Here is a 9,524-nt window from a genome sequence, read left to right on the forward strand (position 1 = left end):
GCCGGAAGCCGGGGGTTGGGGGGAGGGGGGAGGACAGGACTTCCCCGCCTCCTCCGGAAGAGCCCCCGCCTCCTTAAAGAGACAGGAGCACCAAAACCCTGACAAGGGCCGCCAATGCCAACAACCTTCACTGCCCCTCCCTGTTTCATTTATTATCGAATAGAGACAGAGAGAAATTGAGAAAGGAGGAGGCGATAGAGAGGGAGAGACAAAGAGACACCTGCAGCCCTGCTTCACCCTTGTGAAGCTTTCCCCCTGCAGGTGGGGACCAGGGGCTTGAACCCGGGTCCCTAAGGACTGTAATGTGAGCGCTTAACTAGGTGCGCCACCGCCTGGAGCAACCTAGGCATGAGGTTGGGAGAAGTGATGTTCTCTTGTTTCACTGGGGCTAGTTGCACAGAATTCTCCAGAGTATGGGGTTTTCTTGGATTGCGCCTCTTTTCTTTTTGAAATATAAAATGCTCTGGCATATGCCCGTACTGAGATTTTATTGTAAGAATAAATAAATAAATAATTTCGCCAGTTCTACACTCTATTATTACTGTTGTTGTTTTTATTGTTGTTATTATTTTAAATATTTATTTCCTTTTGTTGCCCTTGTTGTTTTATTGTTGTAGTTATTATTGATGTCATCGCTGTCGGATAGGACAGAGAGAAATGGAGAGAGGTGGGGAAGACAGAGAGGGGGAGAGAAAGATAGACACCTGCAGACCTGCTTCACCGCCTGTGAAGCGACTCCCCTGCAGGTGGGGAGCCGGGGGCTGGAACCTGGATCCTTCTGCTGGTCCTTGTTCTTTGCACCACCTGCGCTTAACTCGCTGCGCTACCGTCCGATTCCCTATTATTATTATTTTAACCAGAGCACTGTTCAACTCTGACTTATGGTGCTGCGGGAGATTGAACCTGGGACACTGGAGCCTCAGGCACGAGAGTCTGTTTCCCTCTCTCTTCTTAAATATTTAACCAATGGGTTGGGCACATAGAATAAAGATTATGAAAAAGGGGGAATCGGGCGGTAGCGCAGAAGGTTAGACAGAGGAGGGGGAAATGCGGGGGGGGGGGGTTGAACTGGGATCCTTCTGCTGGTCTTTGTGCTTCGTGCCACCTGCGCTTAACCCGCTGCACTACCTCTCAACTCTTAAATGGCATATATTTTTAAAGTTTAACTTGTCAGAAGTCAGATGGTGGTGCACCTGGCTTAGTGTACATGTTACCACGCATGAGGACTTGGCTTCAAGCCCCCACTACCCACCTGCAAAGGGGAAGTTTCATAAGTGGGGGAGCAGTGTTGTAGGTCTCTCTCATTCTATCTCCGTTACTGTCTCCCTCCCCCATCTTAATCTCTCTCTGTCTCTATCCAATAAATAAGATAGTTTTTAAAAGTTTAACTTGTGAGTCCATCACTTTTTTTTTTTGTCTCCAGGGTTATCACTGGGGTTCGGTGCCTAAACTATGAATCCACTGCTCCTGGAGGCTATTTTTTTCCCTTTTGTTGCCCTTGTTGTTTATCGTTGTTGTTTTTATTATTGTTGTTGTTGTCATTGCTGTCATTGTTGTTGTAGGACAGAGAGAAATGGAGAGAAGAGGGGAAGACAGAGGGAGAGAGAGAGATAGACACTTGCAGACCTACTTCACCGCTTGTGAAGTGACCCCCCTGCACGTGGGGAGCCCAGGCTTGAACCGGGATCCTTATGCAGGTCCTCGTGCTTTGCACCACATGGCTTAACCTGCTGCACTACCGCCCAACCCCTGCCCCATCACTTTCTAAGTCTCTGAATGAATGAACATGGATAAGATGGTTATGTCTGTAGACTGACATTTATTTTCACGATAGAGACAGAACAGAGGACCACTCAGTTCTGGTATATGCCGGTACTGGGACTTGAAACTAGGATCTCTAAGTCCTCAGGCATGCAAGCTGGTGCTCTGCCCCAGACAAGATAATATCTTTTCCAGTGGTCATTTGTTGGTTCACTTCCATCCATTTCCATTCAGCTCCATTGGTGGGACCGAGAGTGATGAGAACCTGTGGGAGGCAGTAGCTCACTCACACTTAGGTCCTGCACTGAGTTGCCAACCACCACCTCAAATTCAGGGGCCAAAAAAAGGCAGATTGGAGTTGTGAACTAGACCTAGTAAGCCTGGCTAATGCCCTGTGGTCTGCCTGGCTAATGCCGACAGTGCCCCCCAGATTTGATACCATCTCCTCTCCCTGGGTAGCCTGCTTTGACTGCCCAGAACTTCCTCATATAGCCAGTCTGAGCTTATTGCTACTGTAGTGATGTTCCTCTTCCTATCGTTTGTCAGCCTGTGAGTGCTTTGAGAGTAAAGATCAGGAATGATTCCAGACAAGGGACTCCCAGTGGCCAGCAAAGCCCTACGCACAAAGTTGTTCAATGAAGATAAGAGTAGAGGGAGCCACTTCTGACTGCATGAGAGAAGCCAAATTCAGAGCTCTCCTATGGTGAAACTGTAACTGAGCAGGAGAAACTCTATATCATGTTTAATTTATACACTCTGTGCTCACTATGGCTTTTACATTGTGCTTTCCCATAATATAGTTTTTAATTTCTTTTGGGGGGGATTAATGTCTTACAGTCTACAGTAAATACAGTAGTTTGTACATGCATATCATTTCCCAGTTTTCCACATAACAGTACAACTCCCACTAGGTCCTCCTCTGCCATCATGTTCCAGGACCTGAAACCTCCCCCCCAACCCCAGCCCAGAGTCTTTTACTTTGGTGCAATACACCAACTCCAGTTCAAGTTCTGCTTGGTGTTTTCCCTTCTGATCTTGTTTTTCAACTTCTGCCTATGAGTGAGATCACCTCATATTCATCCCTCTGTTTCTGACTGATCTCACTTAACATGATTCTTTCAAGCTCCATCTAAGATGTTTCCCCTAATATTTTCACTTTGCAGAAACAACCATTTCCTTGATCCTCATAGGAGACTTTCCCATACTATCTTCACTTTGCTGCCACAACTAGAAAGCCCTCTTGTCACAATGTGTATGTGTGTTTGATAAGCCAGGGGGCAGCTGTTGGTGGAAATAGAGAACAGACAGACTGGTTTTGGAGGTCTCTGATTCCCAGCACAAAGACTTCCAGATGCAAGCAGTGTAAAAGTGATGTTATCAGAAATTTGTTTTTAACAAATCAGCAGGTTGAACTGGACACACTGAACACTGGCTCCAGATAAATGAATTCATGATTGGACCCTTTCACTCTCAAATACATACTGCCTCTTTCCCAAGCTCTTTCTCCTGTCTTATCTTTATAAAACTCCATTCTGAAAGAGAAGTATGAGTCCTTGCACTTAGTACTATGTGCACTTAACTGGGTGTGCCACTGCCTGGCCTCCTAAAAATATCTTTAAAACATTAAAAATATATATTTATTTATTTACTTCCTTTTGTTGTCCTTGTTTTTTATTGTTGTTGTTGTTATTGTTGTCGTTGTTGTTGGATAGGACAGAGAGAAACGGAGAGAGGAGGGGAAGACAGAGGGGGGAAAGATAGACACCAGCAGTCCTGCTTCACTGCCTATGAAGCGACTCCCCTGCAGGTGGGGAGCTGGGGGCTCGAACCAGGGTCCTTATGCCAGTCCTTGCGCTTTGCACTACCTGCGCTTAACCTGATGTGCTACCACCCAATTCCCTTTTTTAAATTTATTTATTTATTTATTTAAATTTTTTTGCCTCCAGGGTTATCCCTGGGGCTCAGTGTCTGCACTATGAACTCACTGCACCTCGAGGCCATTTTTTCCATTTTGTTGCCGTTGTTGTTATTGTTGTTATTGAACAGGACAGAGAGAAATCAAGAGAGGAGGGGAAGAGAGAGGGGGAGGAGAGAAAGATAGACACCTGTAGACCTGCTCCACCTCTTGTGAAGCAAACCCCCTGCAGGTGGCGATCCAGGGGCTCAAACTTGGATCCTTACGCCAGTCCTTGCACTTGGTGCAATATGCGCTTAACCCACTGTGTTACCGCCCGCCTCCAAAAAGTGATTTTTGGAGACATGATTCTGCCATCTTCTCAGGTTGTTAGCACCTGAATAAACCTGTTTTCATCTTACACCAATCCTTGATCTTGAATATTGACTTTAAAGCAATGAGCATTTGACATTCAGTGGCAGAAACGATGACTTTGATTTCAGCATACCAGGCCCTTGTGGTCAGTTGGAGGGCTGGGGAGATAGCAAAATGGTTATGCAAGAAATTTTCATGCCTGACTCTCTGAAGTCCCAGGTTCACTCCCCAGCACCACTATAAGCTAGAGCTGAGCAGGGCTTTTGTCTCTTTTCTGTGTTTCTTTCATTAAAAGAAAGAAATAAAACATTAAAAAAGGAAATATTTTATATCTGGTTAATAATAATTATATTTATTACATAATTAAATATATTTAAAATATAGAGCATGTGAATGTAATTAAATACATTAAATAATATAAATGATCACAATGTTAAGTATTATGTATAAAACCTATAATTTCCAGAACAACCCTTATGAAATTCAGATGATTCTCTTCATTATATAAATAAAAAGCTGAATATTTTTTCAGGGTACAGTCAGTTGTCTATGTAGCAGGAATGAATCTTAATTTACAGACTTAATGTGCAAGTCTGTCAGACATTTCTTGTGTGCTGTTTCAGATCCTTTAGACCTTATTACTTCTCTCTCTTTTTTTTTTAACTAGTGATTCAATAGTGATTTACAAAGTTAGAGGATAAGAGGGGTATAGCTCCACGCCATACCCACCACCAAGGTTCTATGTCCTGCCCCCCATGATATCCACCATGGTTCCCCTAAAATCTTAGAGACTGACCTTACTTACTTCTTTCAATCCACTGATCTCATTCCTACTGCAGCTTCATCTCAAAGTCTATTATTCGGACTTCTCACCTTCCACTTGAGGCTGAATTTTGATACAATGGGGCTATGGGACTGATGGATTCACTGACCACCCAGAAGGGCAAGAATGGAGGGTGTGGTTAATACTGCAGGAGGCAAATTGGTCTACATGGTCAACAATTGATAAACACATGCTTCTCTTTCCCCCTCATTTCATATAGATTTCAAACTATATATTTTTATAAATATTTTAATATTTATTTATTCCCTTTTGTTGCCCTTGTTTTTTTACTGTTGTAGTTATTATTGTTGTCATCGTTGTTGGATAGGACAGAGAGAAATGGAGAGAGGAGGGGAAAACAGAGAAGGTGAGAGAAAGATAGATACCTGCAGACCTGCTTCACCACCTGTGAAGCGACTCCCCTGCAGGTAGGGAGCCAGGGGCTCAAACTGGGATCCTTCTGCTGGTCCTTGCACTTTGCACTACCTACGCTTAACCCACGGCACTACTGCCTGACTCCCTCAAACTACATCTATATATATGTATATATATATTATATTATTCGATAGGACAGAAAGAGATTGAGAGGGAAGGGAGAGACAGAGAGGGAGAGAGAAAGAGGGGTGCTGACACACTAGGTTAAGCACGCATAGTATGAAGCGCAAAGACCTGAACAAGGATCCAGGTTATAACTCCTGGCTCCCTACCTGGGGGGTAGAAGGGGAAGCTTCAAAAGCAGTGAAACAGGTCTGCAGGTGTCAATCTTTCTCTCCCCTTCTCTGTCTCCCCCTCCTCTCTGAATTTCTCTCTGTCTTATCTAATAAAATGGGGGGGAAAAGCCTCCAGGAAAGAAAAAGGGGAGGGGCCAGGAGCAGTGGATTCTTATTGCTTGCACCAAGCCCCAACAATAACCCTGGAGGCAAAAAAAAAAAAAATCCCTCATCATAAAGAAAAAAAAAAAAAAAGGTGGGAGAGAGAGAAAGAGAGAGAGAGAGAGAGAGATACCGAGACCTGTAGCACTGCTTCACCACTCATGAAACTTTTCCCAGCTTGAACTTGGGTCCGTGTACATGATAACATGCACACTCAACTGGGTGTGCCACCACCTAGCCCCCAGTTTTCAAGCTATCTTACAAGAGAGTGTTCAAATTGATCATGCATCTTCGCAGTAGCTCTTTCTCCTCCCCTGCCTTATACCCCCTTATCCTTCATTCCTGGTCCCGGGGCTCACTCTTGCCAATAAACTAGATATAAGTTTAAGGCATACTGGTACCAAATCTAGTCTCAGAATACAGCTTTCAGTTTGAAAATTTGAAATTGGACTGGTCGTGCATCAGGTGGAGATGACGACCCCAACTGCTGGTGCTAAGTGGGGTTGTCTGGGAAATGGCAATACCTAAACGGAGAGGTATTCATATTACTAAGGCTCTTCTCTATGGTTGATTAGGATGAGAAACGGGTTGAAGTTGAATCACTGGGTAATAGGTGACTATGGCACTTGAAGAGTAAAAGAACAATGTTTACTTAAAGATGATAGAGTGGGTTGGATTTTTAAATTTTTCATTGGAAGTTTTTTTTTTAATAAAATTATAGAATAAACAAAGATCAGTGTGAAGTACTTCACGAAAGCCAGACAGCATCTATGGCAGCTTCGCAGGAGAATCACAGTCTTCTGCAGCCTTGAGAGAGATGGCTAAAAATCAGAGGTAACATCCACCTGTCAGGGTGTCAAAACTACAAATAACACAGAATGCGCAGCCTTGACAAGTTCCTTGTGTTCAATTATAGAAGCTAGAACTCCCACCTTCTGTACTCCATAAAGAATTCTAACCCGGGAGTCGTGTGGTAGCGCAGTGGGTTAAGCACAGGTGGCGCAAAGCTCAAGGACTGGTAGAAGGTTCCCAGTTCAAGCCCCCAGCTCCCCACCTGAAGCAGGTCTGCAAGTGTCTCTCTTTCTCTCCCCCTCTCTGTCTTCCCCTCCTCTCTCCATTTCTCTCTGTCCTATCCAACAATGATGACATCAATAACAACAACAATAAAACAATAAGGGCAACAAAAGGGAATAAATAAATGTGTTTAAAAAAAAAAAGAATTGGGAGTCGGGCTGTAGCGCAGCAGGTTAAGCGCAGGTGGCGCAAAGCACAAGGACCGGCATAAGGATCCCGGTTCGAACCCTGGCTCCCCACCTGCAGGGGAGTCGCTTCACAGGCGGTGAAGCAGGTCTGCAGGTGTCGATCTTTCTCTCCTCCTCTCTGTCTTCCCCTCCTCTCTCCATTTCTCTCTGTCCTATCCAACAACGACAACAACAATAATAACTACAACAATAAAACAACAAGGGCAACAAAAGGGAATAAACAAATAAAATAAATATTTTTTAAAAAAAAGGAATTCTAGCCCATACTACCAGAGGGAGAGAAATATTAGGGAAAAATGACTAGAGGACTCTGAACCTCTATTCCATCTGGACCCTGAGAAAGAAGAGAAGGAAAAGGAAGGACACTCAGAAGTAGTAAGAGGTATAGGTGACTTAAAAAGGAAGAGAAGGCAGGACCATAGGAAAAATGAGCAAATGTATATAAAACATAGATTTATAGTGATAGAAGTAATAGGAAGCCCGTATCTGTGATCTTGGGAGAACTACCGCTGTTTTCATTGGAGGGAATGGGGACGTGGAACTCTGGTGGTGGGAGAGGTGGGGAATTATACCCTTGACGTCTTAAAATTTTGGAAATCAATATTAAATCACTAGTAAAAAAAAAGAATCAAGTTTCAGAGAGAGTTCTGTTCCTAGTAAGGAATGAATGCTGAATGGTGGAGTAGGTTTCTACTAATTTATTCCTCAACAAGTCACTTTACTTCTCTGAGTCCATTTTCTGCTGTTTGAAATGGGACTAACACCACCAATTTTTTTTTTTTTTTTGGTTTGGTTTTTTGATTGCTTTGGTAGAATCTACTAACATTAATTTTTTTTAAAAAAAAAAAGATGTTTCTTTTGTGAAAAAAAAAAAAAAAAAGCTCTGGTTCTTAGAATCTGCCAAGGAAAAAATAAGATACAATATACATATCACACACTGGATGTTTATTACATGGTCAAGTATGTGCCCTACCATCACCTGACAGCCTGCTCATTCTTTGCTTTAAGGAGAGAGAGAGAGAAGAAAGGCAGAGCATAAGTGACAGAGTGCAGGACTTTCATGCACGAGGTTCCAGGCTTAATCCCTGCACTGCATATGCCAGAGCTGTATGGTACTCTAGTTTCTCTCGTAATAAATAAATAAATAAATCTTTAGCAATTAATTTAAATGAGAGTCTAAAAACTGATTGTAACAAGGCTGCAGGATACAAGGTTAATCCACAGAAGTCAGTTGCTTTACTATATAACAAAAGCAACAATTGGAACCTGAAATTAAAAATCACCATAGCTTTTAGTATCCCATAAGGACAAAATACTTAGATATAGATCCTTCAAGATATGTTCAAAAAGAACTACAAAAAAAAAAAAAAAACCGAAGAACTAGGGCAAGGAAGACAGCGTAATGGTTATGCAGAGAATCTCCTACCCTAGGCTCCTAAGTCCCTGGCTAAGTCCCCCACATTACCATAAGATAGAACTGAGCAGTGTGGTGGTTTAAAAAAGGGGGGCACAGAAGTTGGGCGATGGTGCACCGGGTTAAGCGCACATAACACTAAGTGCAAGGACCCATGCAAGTATCCCAGTTTGAGACCCTGGTTGTGTGTGTGTGTGTGTGTGTGTGTGTGTATGTGTGTGTGTATGTGTGTGTGTGTGTGTATGTGTGTGTGTATGTGTGTGTGTATGTGTGTGTATGTGTGTGTGTGTATGTGTGTGTGTGTGTGTGTGTGTGTGTGTGTGTGTGTGTGTGTGTGTGTGTGTATGGTGGTGGTGGTGATGGTGGTGGTTGGGAGGAGAGTCGCTTCACAAGTGGTGAAGCAGGTCTGCAGGTGTCTATCTTTCTCTCTCCTTCTCTATCTTCCCCTCTCCTCTCAATTTCTCTCTATCCTACCCAGTGGAAAAACTGGCTTCCAGAAGCAGTGGATTCTTAGTGCTGGCACGGAGCCCTAGCAATAGCCCTAGAGGCAAAACAAAACAAAACAAAAAAACTAAATGCACGGAAGGCTACTACTATCAAGAGGTCAGTGGTCAGTTGTCCAAGTTTACCATATACATATTCAACACAGCAAATGTATACAGAGGCAAAAGACACAGTATATTGCAGGGGAAGAACAGCATTGGAGGGATTGATACTATCCAACTTTAGGACATGTGACTCCTTCCACCACAACCACTGCCCCCCACTTACCTCCTTAAGGACATACACACTAGCCCAGAAAATTACCTCACTTGGATAGTGTGTTTCTTTGTAGTGTGTATGACCCAGGCTCAAGCCTGACCTCCACGTCACTGAAGGGGACTTTGGTATTGGTACTATGGTCTCTTTTATACTCTCTCTCCAAAAAAAAAGACATGACACCACATGACACTCTTCTGTTTACTTCTCTCTTGCCTGATTTAGACTTTGACCTTCAACACTTTCTGAGAACAAAGAATGTTGTAATTATCATACTGCTACCAGTACTAATGGGACTCCTGGACCCCAGATTTCCTAGGGGATGATCCCATTTCTGTCTCCCCCTAGGAAGCCTTTAGAGGCA

The sequence above is a fragment of the Erinaceus europaeus genome, chromosome 13 (genome assembly GCF_950295315.1).
Source record: "Erinaceus europaeus chromosome 13, mEriEur2.1, whole genome shotgun sequence".
Classification (NCBI taxonomy): domain Eukaryota; kingdom Metazoa; phylum Chordata; class Mammalia; order Eulipotyphla; family Erinaceidae; genus Erinaceus; species Erinaceus europaeus.